Below are 22,732 nucleotides of genomic sequence, written 5' to 3'. Positions count from 1 at the left end.
GTATGCGGTGAAAAGCCAGTGACCTTGGCAGGACGGGCGGGCGCACCGTTTCCCTCTGTCCAGCGGTGTGGCCAGGGGGCGGCACACCGGGTACGTGCCTCTATTCTCAATATCACTGTGTACTTGGTCGCCGCCTCGACCGCCGCGTTCCCCCTCTCCCTTTCGCCGTGTTCCCGGTCATGGGCCCTCCCGCCTTCCGCAAAACTTCCGTACTACGCCACTGACTTTGCCCTTACATTTGCAGCCACTCTATTCTAATCCCAGCCTTCTGTGGGCGACCCATCCCTCCCCCATCCTTGTCGCTCTACTCTTCTCCGACCATCTTCCTTTCAGCTCTCACAGCGTCACGGAACTAGGGCGTCTCGATAATAGCGAGTGTTACATTAGATAACGCAAGCGGCTTGCGTACTCAAGCCGCTTGCGTTTCCTTGCCTGCAACTCTCTAGTACCGCTTATCGTTACTTAGGGTGGTGATACGTTCACCGTTGGGGCACAGACACCGTATAGCCGCGCCGTATTGGTAGATTGTAAGTGGTTGGAACCGCCTGTACTTGACCCCTGAAAGAGTTACGCGCTAGCTGGAAGCCGGCCACAGCTTCCAGCTTCCAGTTATTTTGCTTCGTAAATGTAAATTCTAGGCTAAATGAAAAATGATGACAGGTCGTTCTTCTAGGCTAAAGTATTGCCACTAATAGATCGGTGATGCCGTGGTGCCCTGTACCATTTGCAAAATTATCAGGTTATATTACAAAAGCCGTGAGAGAAAAAGACACGTCGATGCAGTACCCTGGAATGCCAAAACATGTGCGCAATTATGACTGCGTGACGTAGGTACATAAAACAGATTTTCACTGGAGCTCGGCAGAGAACGTTTTCCTCATAAAACGCAAACATGCGATATTATCGGTTGCAGAGCTTCAGTAGCTGGGTTACCAATTAACATCCTAATTGGGTGTAAGGGTGCGAGTTATAAACTGATTTACACCCTTAATTACCTTTATGGGTGTAAACTATGTTTCATTGCAGATGATTACTAATGACATTTGTCTGCGGCCATCTATATCACATCTACGTTAACTTTTTCCACGTGCCAGGAGCCTCTCGATACTCGTATATATGATGCGTACGATTTACGTGGGCAGCTACTCCAATTTCTTTATTTGAATATAGACCTATTATAATAACCTATTATACCTGTTAAAATAAATTGGGTTGCCGTTAAAAGAAAAAAAATGCTGAGTGTTACAGACTGCAGCAACCAGAATTTCAATTTAAGAGCTCGGTTTCATTTTACATAAAGGCTTTCGAAGATTACTAAATTAAGAAATACCAAGGCACATATTTTGCAAATTCGTAACTATGCACCAAAAGCAGTCGCTGTCCAGCAAACTGGAGCTGTTGGAGCAATTAACGCAAACAAATATCAAATTAACTTACAGTTGACGTAAAGTGCTAACAACCTTGCAATAGTTTCAAATAGTGTTAATCACTAATCAGTGGTACCTTTCTCCGATTTAGGTGCCTCAATAGGTACATCTCACAGAATTGGGATATTGATTTTTTTTCATTAATATGTATTTCTTAGTTCGAGACTATTAAACGTCGAACTTGTGCTTTTTTTAATTATTTTTCCATATTCAAATTTTTCTACAAAAAAAATGACAGCGTAACTTGGTAATCTATTTCCTAAGTAACAATATTTTCCCATTTTACTTTAAACGCAATAAACCTAATCTATGTCGACTTGATATAGTTGCTGAGAAAAACGATTTCACCGTTTTATATAGTACTTAGATTGGAGATACCTAGATAAAGCACCCTCTTGACTGCCACGGTACAGCTCACTGGAGGTTTCAGGGGCGGTCACCGGTCGCAGCGGCCGCGTTTAGACGGGGCCGAACTGCGAAAACGCTCGTGCGCTTAAATTGAGGTGCGCGCGAAAGAACCACAGGCGGTAAAAGCTATTCTGCAGCCATCTCCCATAACGCTAGAGTTGCTTAGCGACGGTGAATTCCATCAGTTCATCAACAAATCTATTTATTTATCATTCAATCAATCAATGAATCAATCAAAAGCTTACTTCTCTAAATAGTTCACAGGCCAGCGGAGGTGCAACATTCAATAAATGCGGGCGCACGATGTCAACACAGCCATTCCTTTGCTTTGGGGCTTTTATACGGTTCTTCTTTTGTTTTGCTTTTTTTTTCTTCTCGACCTTGCGCACGCGCGGTGACCCAGTTTTTCTTCCGCCGGTCGCGCTCTTCTGAGCTCCGCCCCAGTTTCTATCTCCCTGCGAACCGTCCAGGCGGACAGCCGTGATCGTATAGTGGTTAGTACCTTGCGTTGTGGCCGCAATAACCCAGGTTCGAATCCTGGTCACGGCATAATTTTTTTATTTTTTTTTTACTAACATCCCATTGGTATTATGTCCCGAAACAACTTTGCCTGTACTAGCTCGTGTGCTGGAAGCGTCTATGGACACAGTGAGTCCATGACAGAAAATGTTGCTTTTCTTATTATCTGAGAGTAAGGTGCCAGTGCAGACTACTTAGTGCTCGCTAATTATAAGGAATATCCCTCAGAAGTAACACTTTGCACAACCCAGCAAAAAAGATTGGCAAGGCTATTGGCTGGCACAGTAAGACAACACGCCCGTGTACTTATGCGTGCCAGCCGTAAGTGCGCACCCAATCAACAGCCAACGGACGCATCATCAGCGTCGAAAGCTGAAAGCCTCGGTGAGATTCATTTGATTTGCGGGAGGACGACATGTTTGTTCAGCTTGGAATAGATAACCGCAAGGGCTGATGAACACGTGCTCGCGGTTTACAAGTCTTAAGCGCGTCGTTGCGTTATACCGATTGTTTCTTACACGGATCTTGAAAACAACGAGAACCAAGTTGCCTTCTCTTCGTCAGGCATCAGGCGCGCTGCGACTTGCGAGTTCTTGCGAGCCAATGAGGCAATTTTCTATTTCTAAAAGTACCCTTTTGTGAAAAAAGATATTGCATTATACCGATAACTCTTATTCTACGGCCGTAAGCTTCAATGTTTCCTAGTTTCGTGAAGAATATGAACAACGTACAAAATTCTTAACACCGCACCAAAATCAAGTATCCCATACTTCGGTGGGGAAGTAGCCGAGTGACAAGGACAAGGCGAAAACACAGAAGAAAACACTACACTCGCGACACACGAGCCATCGTGAGGTCGCCTTCTTGGAAGAACACTAGGAAAAAGAAATAGAAAAGATTGTGCAATAAAAAAATTGTTTTAGTGGTGCAACAAATAGGATAGGATGGCACACCATGATAGATAGGTTAGCTGTTTTTGACGCCCGAGTATGCGCGTGGGAATGAATATGAAAATGCCTTTTTGTCTTGCTTATCTTCGACGTCTGATTCTAGGAAGGTATATAAATATGAAGTGCGTGTTCTGAAATGAAGTATTTGCGAGTACAGCGAGTGTCGTGTTTTCTTGTGTGTCTTCACCTTGTCCTTCTCTGTGCGCTGATTCACTACCAAGGTATGATGATTAATCACCAACTCGCCAAACTTTCCACATTCAGATATCACAGTCCTGTAAACAACACCTTTTATTTACATCACTCAAAATGGAGAAATATCATATGTCACCATAAAGCTTACGTTATCTTATTACAGTTCTTACGGGAAAACGCAGCGAAGGCGGGAGATGGAAATTCAAGACGATGAGCAAAACGACAACAAGGTAAAAGCAGGAGCCAACGTTCCTACAAGTATATCTATCTTTCATGGCTCTGAAAAAGGCAAGTCCACTTGTCATAACGCTGGCACCGGCTTTCACTTTCTTCTTGTTTCACAAACCTTTCGGAACTACTAAAAAGCACTATTCCCAAATTAATGCAATATTGGAGAGTGGCATATAATATATAAATTTTGTCGGACTGAAATGTTCTTGAAATGTTCTCAATGAGTGCACATTGCAGAATCTTGACAGTATTATTATTATTATTATTATTATTATTATTATTATTATTATTATTATTATTATTATTATTATTATTATTATTATTATTATTATTATTATTATTCAATCGCTACGTTACAACGTTGCAAGCATGTATCTTCATCGAATTTTTTTCCGATTTTAAAGAATCATTTTTTTAAATATACTGATGACCTCGATAAAAGATGTACTTCGTACAGTCGGTAGATTCTACCTTTTTCATTTAAGTGTAACAATGCTGATCAAATTAGGTGCAGTGGATTCGGAGTTGACAGGCTTCTCCTTTACCATGAAAACCAGAATTCTTCAACGCGAGCATGTTCGACTTACTTTCTTTTTTCTCTCCAATGTTCTACGAGTTTTATGTCGATCGCTTTCGCAGCGCAAGCATATCTGTCTGAACAACGGATCGGCAGAGAGTGCTGATTCCCAACTGAGAAATACAGAGCTTTTCACTCTCTTCCAATGTTTTGTTTCCTTAGATATGTTTACGCTCTGAAAGCGATCGAAATAAACTGCTGCCAACTCGCCCGACCTTGTACATTTACAATCTATATACTTCGGCTTTCTTGTACATTAACGATGGGATGTTTATTTTCCAATCCAAGCCATTTATCATGAACTTGTTGCCCAACCAAAACTTCGAATAAATACAGAAATTATACAAAAAATATACATATTACGCGCAATACAGCATGTGATGTCATAATTTCATATTTGATACCTTATAAGTTACACGCAGTTAGGTAACTTTATGGAACAGTCTAGGACTACACGGGCTTTGCGAGAAAACAAGAATTAACAAATTATACTCATGTTACAGCAAAACATTCAAACAAGACAAAATGCTAACGCACAGCGCACGTACAGGACACAAAATTGCACAATATCAATTTAACATAACATGCCGCATGCAAACGTTAAGAGCATCAATGACTGACGCGAGAAGACATGACGTCAATGAACAATAGGACAGCTCACAGAGAAAAGCTACGCCGAATTTCTGCCGTGCCATAAAATGGACAACTAACATAAAATGTAAACTCCAAAAATTAGTGAGTATTGGCATATCACCGCCGTGGAGTTATTGGTTTAAATAAAAAAGAAAAAAATTCACGCCCAACGTGGGGCTCGAACCCACGACCCTGAGATTAAGAGTCTCATGCTCTACCGACTGAGCTAGCCGGGCCACGCAGAGTGCGGCGCATCTATGGAAATAGGTGCTTTCTCTTGCTGCGAGTTTTGCACTTTCCTCCTCTCCTCATATTTCTGCCCTCTCGCGGTACGTCCTTAATAGATGTGGCACTGCGCCAAGTCGGAATGTCGCTAGCCGCCAGCGCCAAAAAAAATAAGAAAGAAAGGACACGTGCGCGACTGTGAACGCTAGACTAAATGAATGAATCAATGAATCCGAAGGACGGACAAAGGGTCTAGGTGGTGTGCGTTCGTGACTGCAACATCGCGACTAAAGACAAAGAGAAGGAGGGAGCAACACATGGCCTCGTGTGGTATCCCTCATATTGTTTTTCTTTTTGTCAGTGTCTGTGGTCGCGTTGTTGCAGCAATGAATTATTTATTAATTATTTATTACTTAATCCATTATTAATAATTAATTGATTATTTACTTGATGGATTGATAAGTGCTCTATGCTAGAAATTGTGCGGCGAAAGAAATTGCAATAGTTGCTCCAGCACATGGTGCGGCAGGCACACGTGTTCCTGCTCATCGATCACCACTTGGTGGGCACGCTGACGAACGTTCGCTCGGAAAATTGAACGATACTACACGTGCCTTGGTAAAACCCTCGTGCTTGCTTGGGTAGTGTACTGCGCCGCCATCTAACAAGCGCTGAACAAATGGCGCCTGTTAAGGCCGAGATTTCGGCGCAGACCATTGGCTCTTCCTAGAACTCCCCCCACCCTTCCTTTCCTCTTTTCTATTTCTCTCTCTCTGCCCCCCCCCCCCAACGTCCTTTTCTTTCTTTATTTGCATGATCAGACACCCAACAGCATGCGTCACACAAACTGACAAAACTTGTGTAGATACTGCTCCCAACTGATTATCGCAAGTAATGAAAAGCAAGTAACATGGACAAGCGCGTCCGATAAAGCGCGACAGTATTAAACCGGCCTGGAATAAGGAGAGAACTTGAGTTGCATGCGCCCATAATCGCTCAAACATGGCGTGGACGCATAGAGAAGCACTACTTGCTACGAGATCCATCAATAATAGCCTGGTATATGGGAAAATAAAAGAAAAGAACAGGCAAAGTATTCGACTCTTCTATACTATATAACAACAGTCGATAACACATAATCTAACTATCACCCACAAAGCTTGCCTATCGTTAGTCAGAAAACAACGCGCTAATCCAGCAGTTCCTCCTACATACGAGCCCGATTTCGGCATATGCCTGCCTTTTATCGTGAAAGCGCATCGGTCTGCAGAGCGACACATTGCAGCTTGCGACAGGGACATCCTGGCTCCACGCCCGACCGGCGTCCCAGCCGTGCCTGTAGGAGGCTAGCGCCACTTAATGTCAATGGCTCAAGAAGTGTCCCATCATGCGAGCTCACACAAGCGATTACGAGCAGCGGTACCTCTAATCGTATGGCCGAGAAGGGGGAGACGGGGTGGAGTGCATGGCACGTAGAAAGTTCACTGAAACACGCGCACCGACAACGCATGGTCCCGAATAGCTCCACCCATGACGTATACTGCTCGAGGACGCGATGGCGCGGTGTGCGTAGAGCGGACGTGCTTATCTTTCCGCCATAGGCGGCAGCAGAGATAAAGCCAGATAAAGCAATGCCACAGCGCTTCGAGCGACCGCGATCCGCATTTGCATCCCACGTACAAAGTAATCCCGTCTGTGCAAAAACAATGGCCGCACAACACAGACGCGCCCGTATTGTCTCCGATGACGCTTTCCTGCGCTGCGCCCGTCGTTGCTGTCCAAATATTACTGATGAAGTTTGCCACAACGCAGAGCCTCTACACGGGCCCACCGTACCTCGCATTCGAGTCTCGGACGGTGCAGCGTCGGACGTGAGCTACCGAACTCGCGACCTCGCAACCTTTGACCACGAGGCCAAAGAAAGCTTCCGTTTAACAGGAGAGCGAGGGACAAGAGGTTTTGCTTTTCTTCATCTTTTTCACCTTTCCAGTTCACTTGCACAACAGTCTTGATACGGACTTCGGCTGGAACGCCATTCGAGACTGCCCACCTGTTCTGTGGTCGTTGGAGGAATGAATTGCGCAGTCAAAGTCCGCAAGTCTGCTATAAGTTACCAGTGTCAACAGCCTTGCTTCAACGAGAGCCAAAGGAGAGCAGTCGAAACTTCATATCCCGCACCGGAGTCCTTTAACAATACTGCTTTCACGAAAGTGAAAAATGCGCCGACACTAGATTCTCTCGGCTAATTAGCAACCAGTTATTGATGCATTCGCTCGCGCATTACCTCTCTCCTTTAAATACCGGTACTGCAGTGTGACTGGTTCGCAGAAGAAAAGCGCACATTTCGCGATACCGGGTGCCTGAAAAATTGTATATGGATATAGACACGTTGTATTTCATCATTTCCTAAAACCTTGTCCTTATTCGGGCACGTCCACTAAACAATAAAGCTATCAGACACATTATCGAGGCCTTAATAACAGTGACAGTGACAAGATCTTTATCAGAGTGTCCTGAGGAACTTGATTGGGGGGAACCGAAGGCTCCCCAGTCAAGTTGGTGGCTCCGCCCATGACGGGACAGGGAGGTTGTGACTCTCCGCGACATCGCGGGCCCTCTGGACTGCCTGTAGTTGGTTCGTGATATCCGGGCTCGTCATCAAGGCATCCCACTTGTACTTGTATTGAAGGTCGGAGCCCGTGTTGTACGGGCACAGCCAGAGCATGTGGTCGAAGGAGCAGCATGCGTGACTGCATTTGGAGCACGACTGCGGGAAGTTCGAATCTTTCCAGCTAAGTGCTCTGGGGGTGAGGTAGGACCTGGTCTGTAGGAGCCTGAAAGTCGCGGCCTGAGCCCTGTTAAGTTTCGGGCTGGGGGGAGGGAATTTCTTCCTGCTGTGTCTGTAATGCGACGTAATTTCGTGAAAGGTGGTAAGATGATCTTTGAAGGGGCAATCCTGTGGGAGAGCCTAACCGTTAGCTCGGGCGCGGTTCGTGAATTCAAACGCCAGGCAGTGGCCCGCTAGTTAGGGTTGCAACCCGTTTGGTTGGTTAGGTCGTTCACGTGGGCCGGGAACCACGCTATGGTATGACCTCTAGTTTCTTCTGCCGTACTAATAGGAAATGATCTGTTGACTATGCCGGCTGCGTGTTTAGAAACTAGAGCGGACGAGAAAGCCCTGACCGCCATGCGCGAGTGGGAGAAAATGGTCGTCGGGCCTTTTGCGGCTTGAAGAGCCAAGGCTATCGCAGTTTCCTCCGCCTCATTCGTGTGTTTAGTGTTGATTGACGCGGCGCTGATGAGTGGTTTGCGCGCGTCAACGACGGAGATTGCAAACCTGTCTTCGCTGCCCTATTTGGCGGCGTCGACGAAAAATGCATCTGCCCCGTAAGGATTTATTCGTCGAAAGATGGTTCTAGACCGCGTTTTCTTGCAACCTTCATTTATACATTGGGTGGATGTTCCTCAGTACGGGCTCAGCTTTTATACCTTCCCGGGCTAATTTAGACAGGGGGTGTCTGCCGAGTGGTGCCTGTATAGGGAGTAGACCAGCTTCATCAAGAATCTTGATTCCCGGCTTAGTTGACGAAAGCCTGGAGATCTGTCCAATAAACTGTACTTCAACTAATTCATCTGTGGTATTGTGAATTCTGAGTTCAAGTAGTTTTACCGTGCTGGCGGATTGTGGAATACCGAGAATTCTTTTGACGCCGGACCTGATGAGCGTGTCGAGTTTGTTCTTTTTGATTTTGCTCCATTTGAGGTACAGTGCCGTGCAAGTAATATGACTGATGAAGAAAGCTTTGAAGACCCTGAGTAGGTTGTCGTCACTGAGTCCCTCCCTTTTGCTTGCGATTCTCGTTATGAGTCTTAGTATATTTTTCGCCTGCGCGCCCAGCTTGTTTAGAGATTCTGCATTACAGCCTTTGGCGTTGATTAAAAGTCCTAAAATTTTCATAAAGTTCACCCTCGGAATGCGGTGCTCTTCTCGTGTTGTAATTTCGACTGGCAGCCTTTCCAGAGGCTCGAGGTTCCTAACGCACTGCCTCGACTGTCTGCAGAGGAGGAGTTCGCATTTGGTTGGTGACAGCTTGAGACCCGTGCATCTAAGAAATTCTTCCGTTACATCTATGGCCACCTGGAGAGATCGCTCTAGATCGGCCAGAGATGCCCCCGGGGACCAGATTGTGATATCGTTTGCATAGATTGCGTGGCCTATTTTTGGGAGAGCGGCCAGCCTTTCGGAGAGCTTATGCATGGCGATATTAAATAGTAGCGGGGATAGGACCGAGCCCTGAGGGGTTCCGCAGTTGCCCAGTTCGTAAGGACCGCCCGATATTACCTTAATAACAGACCAACTGACCCAGCAAGGCATACGCTGCAAGACACACCTGCATGTTTCCCGCATTTATTAAACAGCGGTTGTTGTTGTTGTTGTTGTTGTTGTTGTTGTTGTTGTTGTTGTTGTTGTTGTTGTTGTTGTTGTTGTTGTTGTTGTTGTTGTTGTTGTTGTTGTTGTTGTTTTCTATCCCATTACCTCCATCTTCTTCCCTAAAAGCGTTGCAAATATTCCATATATTGTCAAGTTTTCAAGTAGCTCAACTTGCTGCGCTAACCATTACCAGAATCATATTTCACGCCCACTTCATATTTCATCGCCTTATTGGGATTGTGAGACATTGAAAACGACGACACACGCAAGGCTTAAACAGTAAGCTTGTCATTCGGAGTTACAACGTGGCGCTGTTGATCACGAAGTCGCGGGCCCGATCCCGACCACGGCACCATCGCATTTCAAAGAGGGGGAAATTCGAAAACGCCCGCATCCCGTGCATTGGGTGCACGATAAAGAACCACAGGTGGTAAAGAGTTTCTCGAGCCATCTCCCATAACCCTAGAGTTGCTTTGCGACGGTAAACTGCATCAATTTGTCAATCAATCTGTTTATTTGTCATTCAGTCAGTCAATCAAAAGCTTACTTCTCTGAATCGTTCAGAGGCCAGCTGAGCTGCAACCGTCAAGAAATACAGGCGCACGATGCCAACACAGCCATTGCTTTGCTTCGGGGCTTTTATATGGTTCTTCTTTTCTTTTACTCTTTCTTTTTCGGCATTGCACACCGTTCACGGTGACCCAGTTTTTCTTCCGCCGGTCGCGCTCTTCTGAGATCCGCCCCAGTTTCTTTTTCCCTTACAAGCGTCCAACCGGACAGCCGTGATCGTATAGTGGTTAGTACCTTGCGTTGTGGCCGCAATAACCCAGGTTCGAATCCTGGTCACGGCATTATTTTTTTTTACTTTTTGGCATTATGTCCCGAAACAACTTTGCCTGTACTGAGCTCGTGTGCTGGAAGCCTCTATGGACACAGTGAGTCGTGACAGGAAATGTTGCTTCTCTTATTATCTGATAGTAAGGTGGCCATGCAGGCTACTTAGTGCTCGCTAACTATAAGGAATATCGCTCAGAAGAAGCACTTCGCACAGTAAAACAAAAATTTTGGCAAGGCTATTAGTGGGCAGAGGAAGACAACACGGCCGTGCAATTATCCGCCAGCCGTAAGTGGGCACCCAATGAACGGTCAACGGACGTGTATATATATATATATATATATATATATTATTTCGATTTGGTGCGGCGTTAAGGATTTTGTATGGTCTTCATATTTTTCGCAAAACTAGGAAATATTCTAGCTTTACGACAGTCAAATAAGAGCTATCGGTATAATGACATTTTTTTTTTCACAAAAGGGTACTTTTAGAAATAGAAAATTGCCTCATTGGCTCGCAAGAACTCGCACGTCGGAGCGCGCGTGATGCCTGACGAAGAGAAGGCAACTTGGTTCTCGTTGTTTTCAAGACCTATGTAAGAAACAATCGCTATAACCCAACGACGCGCTCAAGACTTGTAAACCGCGAGCGCGCGTTCATCAGCCCTTGCGGTTTTCTATTCCAAGCTGAACAAACACGTCGTCCTCCCGCAAATCAAATGAACCTCACCGAGGCTTTCAGCTTTCGACGCCGATGATGCGTCCGTTGGCTGTTGATTGGGTGCGCACTTACGGCTGGCGCATACGAACACGGGCGTGTTGTCTTCCTCGGCCCGCCAATAAATAGCCTTGCCCATCTTTTTTGGTTGGTTGTGCAAAGTGATCCATCTGAGGGATATTCCTTATAATTTGCGAACGGTAAGTGGCCTGCATTGCCACCTTAATACAGAGGCTTCCAGCGCTATAGCTCAGTACAGGCTAAGTTGTTTCGGGACATAATACCAATGCAATGTTAGTAAGAAAAAAAAATTAAAAAATCATGCCGTGACCAGGATTCGAACCTGGGTTATTGCGGCCACAACGCAAGGTACTAACCACTATACGATCACGGCTGCCCGGCTGGACGATTGGCAGGGAGACAGAAACTGGGGCGGAGCTCAGAAGAGCACGACCGGCGGAAGAAAAGCTAGAAATAGAAAATCGCACCATTGGTTCGGAAAAACTCGCACCTCAGAGTGCGCATGATGTCTGGCAAAGAGAAGGCACGGGCAAAGTAAATGAAAAGTGCTTTTTGGCTTGCTTATCTTCGACGTCTGATGGTCCGCAAGTGTATAAATATGAAGTGCGAGTTCTGAAATAAAGTATTTGCGAATACAGCGAGTGTCGTGTTCTCTTGTGTGTCTTCGCCTTGTCCTTCTCATTGCGCTCATTCACCACCAAGGTATAATGATTAATCACAAGCTCGCCCAACATTCCATATTCAGATATCACAGTCCTGTAAACAACATCTTTTATTTAGATAATTTAAAATGGACAAATATCATATGTCACCTTAAAGCTTGCGTTATCTTGTTATAATTCTTACGGGAAAACGCGGCTAAAAAATTCAACACGATGAGCAAAATGACAACAAGGTAAAAGCATCAGCCAACGTTTTGACAAGTAGATCTGTATTTTATAAGGCTCTGAAAAAGACAAGTCCACTTGTCGAAACGCTGGCACCGGCTTTCAGCTTGTTCTTGTTGGACAAACCTTCAGGGAGTTTTAATAAAGTACTATTCCCGCATTAGCACCATAATTCAGAGCGGCATATAAATTATAAATTTTGTCCGATTGAAATGTCTCAATAAGTGTACTTTGTTGAATCGCGACAGTGATTTTATTATTATTATTATTATTATTATTATTATTATTATTATTATTATTATTATTATTATTATTATTATTATTATTATTATTATTATTATTATTATTATTATTATTATTATTCAATTGCTGAGTTACAACGTTGCAAACTCGTTGCTTCATCGCATTTCTTTGTGTTTTTGAAGACTCATTCTTTTAAGAGACATGATGACCTCGATAAAAAAATTTACTTGGTACCGACGATAGATTCTACCTTTACCATTTAAATGTAAAAGTGCTGATAAAATTAGGTGCAGTGGATTCCGAGTTCAGACGTTTCTCCTTAACAATGAAAACCACAATTCTTCAACGCTAGCATGTTCGACTTACTTTCTTTTTTCTCTCCAATGTCCTACGAGTTTTATGTCGATCGCTTTCGCAGCGTACGCATTTTCATGTGAACAACGGATCGGCAGAGATTGCTGATTCCCGACTGGAAAAGACAGCGCCCTTTCATTCTCTTCCAATGTTCTGTTTCCTTAGATATGTGTGCCCTCTAACGGAGATCGAAATAAACTGCTCCCAACCGGCCCGAGCTTCTACATTTGCACGCTATATTTTTCGACTTTCTTGTACGTTGGCGATGTGATTAGCGAGCCATTTATTATGAATTGTTACCCAACTAAAACTTCGAAGAAATACAGAAATTCTACAAAAATACACATTAAGCGCAATACAGCATGCGCTGTCTTCATTTCATACTTGATGCCTTATAAGTTACACGCAGTTTGGTAACTTTATGGAATAGTCTGGGACTATACAGTCTTTCCCGTAAAACAAGAATTAAGAAGTTATACTCGTCTGACAGCAAGACATGCAAACTACACGACAAAATGCTAACGCAAAGCGCACGTACAGGACACTTAACATTGGACAATATCTGTTTATTATAACATATCGTATGCAAACATTAAGAGCATCATTTACTTGCGCGAGAAGACGTCACAACGATGAACGTAGAACAGCTCACAGAGAAACGCTGCGGCAAATTTCAGCGGCGCTATACAATAGACAACTGATGCAAACTTCAAAAACTAGTGAGTACCGGCATATCACCGCTGTAGAGTTATTGGTTTTAAAAAAATATCTACGCCCAACGTGGGGCTCGAACCCACGACCCTGAGATTAAGAGTCTCATGCTCTACCGACTGAGCTAGCCGGGCCACGTGGGGCGCCTCGCATATGCGGAAATACGTGCTTTCTGTCGCTGCGAAAATTCGCGTCTTTCTCCCCCCCTCACCTCCTGCCCTCTCCCGATACGTTCTGGCAGATATGGCGCTGCGCCAAGTAAACGGAATTGGAATGTCGCTAGCCCCCAGTGACAGAGAGAAAAAAAAAGAAGACGCGTGTGGGTCTGTGAACGCTAGACCAAATGAATGAATGTATGAATCCGAAGGATGGACAAGGGGTCAAGCTGGTGCGCGCTCATGACTGCGACAGCGCAGCTTGAATGAATGAATGAATGAATGAATGAACGCTTTATGCTCGAAACTGTGCGGTGAAAGAAATTGCAATGGTTGCTCCTGCACAGGGTGCGGCACGCACACGTGGTCTTGCCCATCCATCACCGCTTGCAGGGTTCGCTAGCAAAATTAGACGGTACTGCACGTGTCTTGGCAAAACCCTAGTGTTTTCCGTGGTACTGTATTGCGCCGCCTTCTAACAAGCGCTGGACGAATGGCGGCTGTTGACCCCGAGATTTCGGCGCAGACCCTCGCGTCTTCTTCCAACCCCCCCCACTCTGCCTTTCCTCTCTTCTATTTCTCTCTGTCTCTCCCCATCCGCTCCGACGTCTTCTTCCTTTATTATTTGCATTTTTGGGCGCATAATGTGCCTCAGACAAAATGACAAAACTTGTGTAGATACTGCTCACAACTGATTATCGCAAGTACTGAAAAGTAAGTAACATGGACAAGTGCGTCCGATAAAGCGCGACAGCTCGATCAAAACCGTTCGTGTTTTGTTAAAGCGGCCTTGAATAAAAACAGAACTTGGGTGGTATGCGGCCACAATCGCTCGAACATGGCGTAAACGCACTGAGAAGCACTACCTGCTACCAGATCCTCCAATAATGACCTGCTATATTGCAAAAAAAAAGAAAAGAAAAGAACTGGCAAAGTATTCGACTCAACACCTGCCGTGGTTGCTTAGTGGCTATGGTGTTGGGCTGCTAAGTATGGAGGTCGCAGGATGGAATCGCGGCCACGGCGGCCGCATTCTGATGGTGGCGAAATGCGAAAACGCCCGTGTGCTAAGATTTAGGTGCACGTTAAAGAACCCTAGGTGGTCGAAACTTCCGGAGTGCCCCGCTGCGGCGTGCCTCATAATCAGAAAGTGGTCTTCGCATGTAAAACCCCATAATTTAATATTTAAAACCTTGTATACTATACAACAAGAGTCCATAACACATAATCTAAATATCACCCTCAAAGCTTGCCTGTCGTTAGTCAAAAAACAACGCGCTAATGCTGCAGTTTCTCCAGCACACGAACCCGATTCCGGCGTATGGCTGCCTTTTATCGTGAGAGCGCATCGGTCTGCAGAGCGACACATTGCACCTTGCGACAGGGACAACCTGGCTCCATGCCCGACCGTCGTCCCAGCCGTGCCTGTAGGAGGCTATAGGTCCACTTAATGTCAATGGCTCACGAAGCGTTACATTATGCGAGCTCACACAAGCGATTACGAGCAGCGATACCTCTAATCACATGGCTGAGAAGGGGGAGACGGGGTGGAGTGTATGGCTCGTAGAGAGTTCACTCAAACACGCGCACCGACAACGGGTGGCCCCGAATAGCTCCACCCATGACGTATTCTCCTCGAGGACGCGGTGGCGCTGCGTGCGTAGAGCGGACGTGGTTATATTTCCGCCATAGGCGGTAGCAGAGATAAAGCCAGATAAAGCAATGCCACAGCGCTTCGCGCGACCGCGGTCCGCATTTGCATCCCACGTACAAAGTAATCCCGTCTGTGCAAAAAGAATGGCTGCACAACACAGACGCGCCCATATTGTCTGCGATGACGATTTCCTGCGCTGCGCCCGTCGTTGCTGCCCAAACATTACTGACGAAGTTTGCCACAACGCAGAGCCTCTACACGGGCCCCCCGTACCTCGTATTCGAGTCTCGGTTAGTGCAGCGTCGGACGTGAGCTACCGAACTCGGGACCTCGCAACCTTTGACTACGAGGCCAAAGAAAGCTTCCGTTTAACAGGAGAGCGAGGGACAAGAGGTTTTGCTTTTCTTCATCTTTTTCACCTTTCCAGTTCACTTGCACAACAGTCTTGATACGGACTTCCGCTGGAACGCCATTCGAGACTGCCCACCTGTTCTGTGGTAGTTGGAGGAATGAATAGCGCAGTCAGAGTCCGCAAGTCTGCTATAAGTTACCAGTGTCAAACAGCCTTGCTTCAACGAGAGCCGAAGGAGAGCAGTCCAAATTTCATATCCCGCACCGGAGTCCTTTAACAATATTGCTTTCACGAAAGTGAAAAATGCGCCGACACTAGATTCTCTCCGCTAATTAGCAACCAGTTATTGATGCATTCGCTCGCGCATTACCTCTCTCCTTTAAATACCGGTACTGCAGTGTGACTGGTTCGCAGAAGAAAAGCGAACACTTCGCGATACCAGGTGCCTGAAAAATTGTATATGGATATAGACACGTTGTATTTCAACATTTCCTAAAACCTTGTCCTTATTCGGGCACGTCCACTAAACAATAAAGCTATCAGACACATTGTCGAGGCCTTAATAACAGTGACAGTGACAAGATCTTTATCAGAGTGTCCTGAGGAACTTGATTGGGGGGAACCGAAGGCTCCCCAGTCAAGTTGGTGGCTCCGCCCATCACGGGACAGGGAGGTTCTGACTCTCCGCGACATCGCGGGCCCTCTGGACTGCCTTTAGTTGCTTCGTGATATCCGGGCTCGTCAGCAAGGCATCCCACTTGTACTTGTATTGAAGGTCGGAGCCCGCGTTGTACGGGCACAGCCAGAGCATGTGGTCGAAGGAGCAGCATGCGTGACCGCATTTGGAGCACGACTGCGGGAAGTTCGAATCTTTCCAGCTAAGCGCTCTGGGGGTGAGGTAGGACCTGGTCTGTAGGAGCCTGAAAGTCGCGGCCTGAGCCCTGTTATGTTTCGGGCTGGGGGGAGGGAATTTCTTCCTGCTGTGTCTGTAATGCGACGTAATTTCGTGAAAGGTGGTAAGATGATCTTTGAAGGGGCAATCCTGTGGGAGAGCCGAACCGTTAGCTCGGGCGCGGTTCGTGAATTCAAACGCCAGGCAGTGGCCCGCTAGTTAGGGTTGCAACCCGCTTGGTTGGTTAGATCGTTCACGTGGGCCGGGAACCACGCTATGGTATGACCTCTAGTTTCTTCTGCCGTACTAATAGGAAATGATCTGTTGACTATGCCGGCTGCATGTTTAGAAACTAGAGCGGACGAGAAAGCCCTGACCACCATGCGCGAGTCGGAGAAAGTGGTCGTCCGGCCTTTTGCGGCTTGAAGAGCCAAGGCTATCGCAGTTTCCTCCGCCTCATTCGTGTGTTTAGTGTTGATTGACGCGGCGCTGATAAGTGTTTCGCGCGCGTCAACGACGGAGATTGCAAACCTGTCTTCGCTGCCGTATTTGGCGGCGTCGACGAAAAATGCATCCGCCCCGTAAGGATTTATTCGTCGAAAGATGGTTCTAGACCGCGTTTTCTTGCGACCTTCATTTATACATTGGGTGGATGTTCCTCAGTACGGGCTCAACTTTTATACCTTCCCGGGCTAATTTAGACAGGGGGTGTCTGTCGAGTGGTGCCTGTATAGGGAGTATACCAGCTTCATCAAGAATCTTGATTTCCGGCATAGTTGACGAAAGCCTGGAGATCTGTTCAATAAACTGTGCTTCAACTAATTCGTGTGTGGTATTGTGAATTCCGAGTTCAAGTAGTTTTACCGTGCTGGCGGATTGTGGAATACCGAGAATTCTTTTGAGGCCGGACCTGATGAGCGTGTCGAGTTTGTTCTTTTTGATTTTGCTCCATTTGAGGTACAGTGCCGTGCAAGTAATATGACTGATGAAGAAAGCTTGGAAGACCCTGATTAGGTTGTCGTCACTGAGTCCCTCCCTTTTGCTTGCAATTCTCGTTATGAGTCTTAGTATATTTTTCGCCTGCGCGCCCAGCTTGTTTAGAGCTTCTGCATTACAGCCTTTGGCGTTGATTAAAAGTCCTAAAATTTTGATAAAGTTCACCCTCGGAATGCGGTGCCCTTCTCGTGTTGTAATTTCGACTGGCAGCGTTTCCAGAGGCTCGAAGTTCCCAACGCCCTGCCTCGACTGTCTGTAGAGGAGGAATTCGGATTTGGTCGGTGACAGCTTGAGACCCGTACACGTAAGAAACTCCTCCGTTACATCTATGGCCACCTGGAGAGATCGCTCTAGATCGGTCAGAGATGCCCCCGGGGACCAGACTGTGATATCGTTTGCATAGATTGCGTGGCCTATTTTTGGGAGAGCGGCCAGCCTTTCGGAGAGCTTATGCATGGCGATATTAAATAGTAGCGGGGATAGGACCGAGCCCTGAGGGGTTCCGCAGTTGCCCAGTTCGTAGGGACCGCCCGATATTGCCTTAATAACAGACCAACTGACCCAGCAAGGCATACGCTGCAAGACACACCCGCATGTTTCCCGCATTTATTAAACAGCGGTTGTTGTTGTTGTTGTTGTTGTTGTTGTTGTTGTTGTTGTTGTTGTTGTTGTTGTTGTTGTTGTTGTTGTTGTTGTTGTTGTTGTTGTTGTTGTTGTTGTTGTTGTTGTTGTTGTTTTCTATCCCATTACCTCCATCTTCTTCCCTAAAAGCGTTGCAAATATTCCATATATTGTCAAGTTTTCAAGTAGCTCAACTTGCTGCGCTAACCATTACCAGAATCATATTTCACGCCCACCTCATATTTCATCGCCTTATTGGGATTGTGAGACATTGAAAACGACGACACACGCAAGGCTTAAACAGTAAGCTTGTCATTCGGAGTTACAACGTGGCGCTGTTGATCACGAAGTCGCGGGCCCGATCCCGACCACGGCACCATCGCATTTCAAAGAGGGGGAAATTCGAAAACGCCCGCATCCCGTGCATTGGGTGCACGATAAAGAACCACAGGTGGTAAAAAGTTTCTCGAGCCATCTCCCATAACCCTAGAGTTGCTTTGCGACGGTAAACTGCATCAATTTGTCAATCAATCTGTTTATTTGTCATTCAGTCAGTCAATCAAAAGCTTACTTCTCTGAATCGTTCAGAGGCCAGCTGAGCTGCAACAGTCAAGAAATACAGGCGCACGATGCCAACACAGCCATTGCTTTGCTTCGGGGCTTTTATATGGTTCTTCTTTTCTTTTACTCTTTCTTTTTCGGCCTTGCACACCGTTCACGGTGACCCAGTTTTTCTTCCGCCGGTCGCGCTCTTCTGAGATCCGCCCCAGTTTCTTTTTCCCTTACAAGCGTCCAACCGGACAGCCGTGATCGTATAGTGGTTAGTACCTTGCGTTGTGCCGCAATAACCCAGGTTCGAATCCTGGTCACGGCATTATTTTTTTTACTAACACTCTTTTGGCATTATGTCCCGAAACAACTTTTGCCTGTACTGAGCTCGTGTGCTGGAAGCCTCTATGGACACAGGTGAGTCGTGACAGGAAGTGTTGCTTCTCTTATTATCTGATAGTAAGGTGGCCATGCAGGCTACTTAGTGCTCGCTAATTATAAGGAATATCGCTCAGAAGAAGCACTTCGCACAGTAAAACAAAAATTTTGGCAAGGCTATTAGTGGGCAGAGGAAGACAACACGCCCGTGTAATTATCCGCCAGCCGTAAGTGGGCACCCAATGAACGGTCAACGGACATTATATATATATATATATATATATATATATATAATATATATAATATACATATATATATATATATATATATATATATATATATATATGTTATTATTATTTCGATTTGGTGCGGTGTTAAGGATTTTGTATGGTGTTCATATTTTTCGCAAAACTAGGCAGTATTCTATCTTTACGACAGTCAAATAAGAGCTATCGGTATAATGACATTTTTTTTCCCAATAGGGTACTTTTAGAAATAGAAAATTGCCTCATTGGCTCGCAAGAACTCGCACGTCGCAGCGCGCGTGATGCCTGACGAAGAGAAGGCAACTTGGTTCTGGTTGTTTTCAAGACCTGTGTAAGAAACAATCGCTATAACACAACGACGCCCTTAAGACTTTTAAACCGCGAGCGCGCGTTCATCAGCCCTTGCGGTCATCTGTTCCAAGCTGAACAAACACGTCGCCCTCTCGCAAATCAAATGAACCTCAGCGAGGCTTTCAGCTTTCGACGCCGATGATGCGTCCGTTGGCTGTTGATTGGGTGCGCACTTACGGCTGGCGCATACGAACACGGGCGTGTTGTCTTCCTCGGCCCGCCAATAAATAGCCTTGCCCATCTTTTTTGGTTGGTTGTGCAAAGTGATCCATCTGAGGGATATTCCTTATAATTTGCGAACGGTAAGTGGCCTGCATTGCCACCTTAATATAGAGGCTTCCAGCGCTATAGCTCAGTACAGGCAAAGTTGTTTCGGGACATAATACCAATGCAATGTTAGTAAGAAAAAAAAATCATGCCGTGACCAGGATTCGAACGTGGGTTATTGCGGCCACAACGCAAGGTACTAACCACTATACGATCACGGCTGTCCGGCTGGACGGTTTGCAGGGAGACAGAAACTGGGGCGGAGCTCAGAAGAGCGCGACCGCGCGAAGAAAAACTAGAAATAGAAAATCGCACCATTGGTTCGGAGAAACTCGCACCTCAGAGTGCGCATGATGTCTGGCAAAGAGAAGGCACGGGCAAAGGAAAGGAAAAATGCTTTTTTGCTTGCTTATCTTCGACGTCTGATGGTCCGCAAGTGTATAAATATGAAGTGCGAGTTCTGAAATAAAGTATTTGCGAATACAGCGAGTGTCGTGTTCTCTTGTCTGTCTTCGACTTGTCCTTCTCAGTGCGCTGATTCACCACTGAGGTATGATGATTAATCACAAGCTCGCCCAACTTTCCATATTCAGATATCACAGTCCTGTAAACAACATCTTTTATTTAGATAACTTAAAATGGACAAATATCATATGTCACCTTAAAGCTTTGCGTTATCTTGTTATAATTCTTACGGGAAAACGCGGCGAAAAAATTCAACACGATGAGCAAAATGACAACAAGGTAAAAGCATGAGCCAACGTTTTGACAAGTAGATCTGTATTTTATAAGGCTCTGAAAAAGACAAGTCCACTTGTCGAAACGCTGGCACCGGCTTTCACCGTGTTCTTGTTGGACAAACCTTCAGGGAGTTTTAAATAAGTACTATTCCCGCATTAGCACCATAATTCAGAGCGGCATATAAATTATAAATTTTGTCCGATTGAAATGTCTCAATAAGTGTACTTTGTTGAATCTTGACAGTGATGCTATTATTATTATTTATTATTATTATTATTATTATTATTATTATTATTATTATTATTATTATTATTATTATTATTATTATTATTATTATTATTCAATTGCTGAGTCACAACGTTGCAAACTCGTTGCTTCATGGCATTTCTTTGATTTTCAAGACTCATTCTTTTAAGAGACCTGATGACCTCGATAAAAAAAATTTACTTTGTACCGACGATAGATTCTACCTTTACCATTTAAATGTAAAAGTGCTGATAAAATTAGGTGCAGTGGATTCCGAGTTCAGAGGTTTCTCCTTAACAATGAAAACCACAATTCTTCAACGCTAGCAGGTTCGACTTTCTTTTTCTCTCCAATGTCCTACGAGTTCTATGTCGATCGCTTTCGCAGCGTACGCATTTTCATGTGAACAACGGATCGGCAGAGATTGCTGATTCCCGACTGGAAAAGACAGCGCTCTTTCATTCTCTTCCAATGTTCTGTTTCCTTAGATATGCGTGCCCTCTAACGGAGATCGAAATAAACTGCTGCCAACTGGCCCGAGCTTCTACATTTGCACGCTATATTTTTCGACTTTCTTGTACGTTAGCGATGTGATTAGCGAGCCATTTATTATGAACTTGTTACCCAACTAAAACTTCGAAGAAATACAGAAATTTTTACAAAAAACATACATATTACGCGCAATACAGCAAGTGACGTCATAATTCCATATTTGATGCCTTATAAGTTACACGCAGTTTGGTAACTTTATGGAATAGTCTGGGACTATACAGTCTTTCCCGTAAAACAAGAATTAGGAAATTATACTCGTCTGACAGCAAGACTTGCAAACTACACGACAAAATGTTAACGCAAAGCACTCGTACAGGACACTTAACATTGGACAATATCTGCTTATTATAACATATCGTATGCAAACATTAAGAGCATCATTTACTTGCGCGAGAAGACGTCACAACGATGAACGTAGAACAGCTCACAGAGAAACGCTGCGGCGAATTTCAGCGGCGCTATACAATAGACAACTGATGCAAACTTCAAAATTAGTGAGTACCGGCATATCACCGCTGTAGAGTTATGGTTTAAAAAAATAAAAAAAATATCTACGCCCAACGTGGGGCTCGAACCCACGATCCTGAGATTAAGAGTCTCATGCTCTACCGACTGAGCTAGCCGGGCCACGTAGAGCGACTCGCATCTGGGGATATACGTGCTTTCTGTCGCTGCGAAAATTTGCGTCTTTCTCCTTTAATTCTCCTGCCCTCTCCCGATACGTTCTGGCAGATATGGCGCTGCGCCAAGTAAAGGGAATTGGCATGTCGCTAGCCCCCAGTGACAGAGCGAAAAAAAAAAAGAAGACGCGTGCGGGTCTGTGAACGCTAGACCAAATGAATGAACGGATGAATCCGAAGGATGGACAAGGGGTCAAGCTGGTGCGCGCTCATGACTGCAACAGCGCAGCTTGAATAAACGAATGAATGAATGAATGAATGAATGAATGAATGAATGAATGAATGAATGAATGAATGAATGAATGAATGAATGAATGAATGAATGAATGAACGCCTTACGCTCGAAACTGTGCGGCGAAAGAAATTGCAATGGTTGCTCCTGCACAGGGTGCGGCAGGCACACGTGGTCTTGCCCATCCATCACCGCTTGGAGGGTTCGCTAGCAAAATTAGACGGTACTGCACGTGTCTTGGCAAAACCCTAGTGTTTGCCCGTGGTACTGTATTGCGCCGCCTTCTAACAAGCGCTGGACGAATGGCGGCTGTTGACCTCGAGATTTCGGCGCAGACCCTCGCGTCTTCTTCCAACTCCCCCCACTCTGCCTTTCCTCTCTTCTATTTCTCTCTGTCTCTCCCCATCCGCTCCGACGTCTTCTTCCTTTATTATT

At 45.4% G+C, this 22,732-nt stretch overlaps 1 protein-coding gene and 6 non-coding genes across 9 annotated transcripts in view; 2 read left to right on the top strand and 5 right to left on the bottom strand.

The window, feature by feature from the left end:
• LOC142576023 (scoloptoxin SSD14-like) overlaps positions 1-22,732 on the bottom strand; it is a 204,579-nt gene that overhangs the window by 61,626 nt on the left and 120,221 nt on the right. The gene's annotated exons all lie outside the window — the stretch shown is intronic.
• On the top strand, positions 2,313-2,384 carry TRNAH-GUG (transfer RNA histidin (anticodon GUG)). Its single transcript has one exon. It is a non-coding gene; the product is annotated as a tRNA-His (tRNA).
• On the bottom strand, positions 5,104-5,176 carry TRNAK-CUU (transfer RNA lysine (anticodon CUU)). Its single transcript has one exon. It is a non-coding gene; the product is annotated as a tRNA-Lys (tRNA).
• Positions 10,377-10,448, top strand: TRNAH-GUG (transfer RNA histidin (anticodon GUG)). The gene has a single exon. It is a non-coding gene; the product is annotated as a tRNA-His (tRNA).
• TRNAH-GUG (transfer RNA histidin (anticodon GUG)) lies at positions 11,472-11,543 on the bottom strand. The gene has a single exon. It is a non-coding gene; the product is annotated as a tRNA-His (tRNA).
• On the bottom strand, positions 13,427-13,499 carry TRNAK-CUU (transfer RNA lysine (anticodon CUU)). Its single transcript has one exon. It is a non-coding gene; the product is annotated as a tRNA-Lys (tRNA).
• Positions 21,940-22,012, bottom strand: TRNAK-CUU (transfer RNA lysine (anticodon CUU)). The gene has a single exon. It is a non-coding gene; the product is annotated as a tRNA-Lys (tRNA).

Source organism: Dermacentor variabilis, chromosome 3 (genome assembly GCF_050947875.1).
Source record: "Dermacentor variabilis isolate Ectoservices chromosome 3, ASM5094787v1, whole genome shotgun sequence".
NCBI lineage: Eukaryota > Metazoa > Arthropoda > Arachnida > Ixodida > Ixodidae > Dermacentor > Dermacentor variabilis.
The sequence above is the reverse complement of the archived record's forward strand: the minus strand, read 5'-3'. Positions and strand labels throughout refer to the sequence as shown.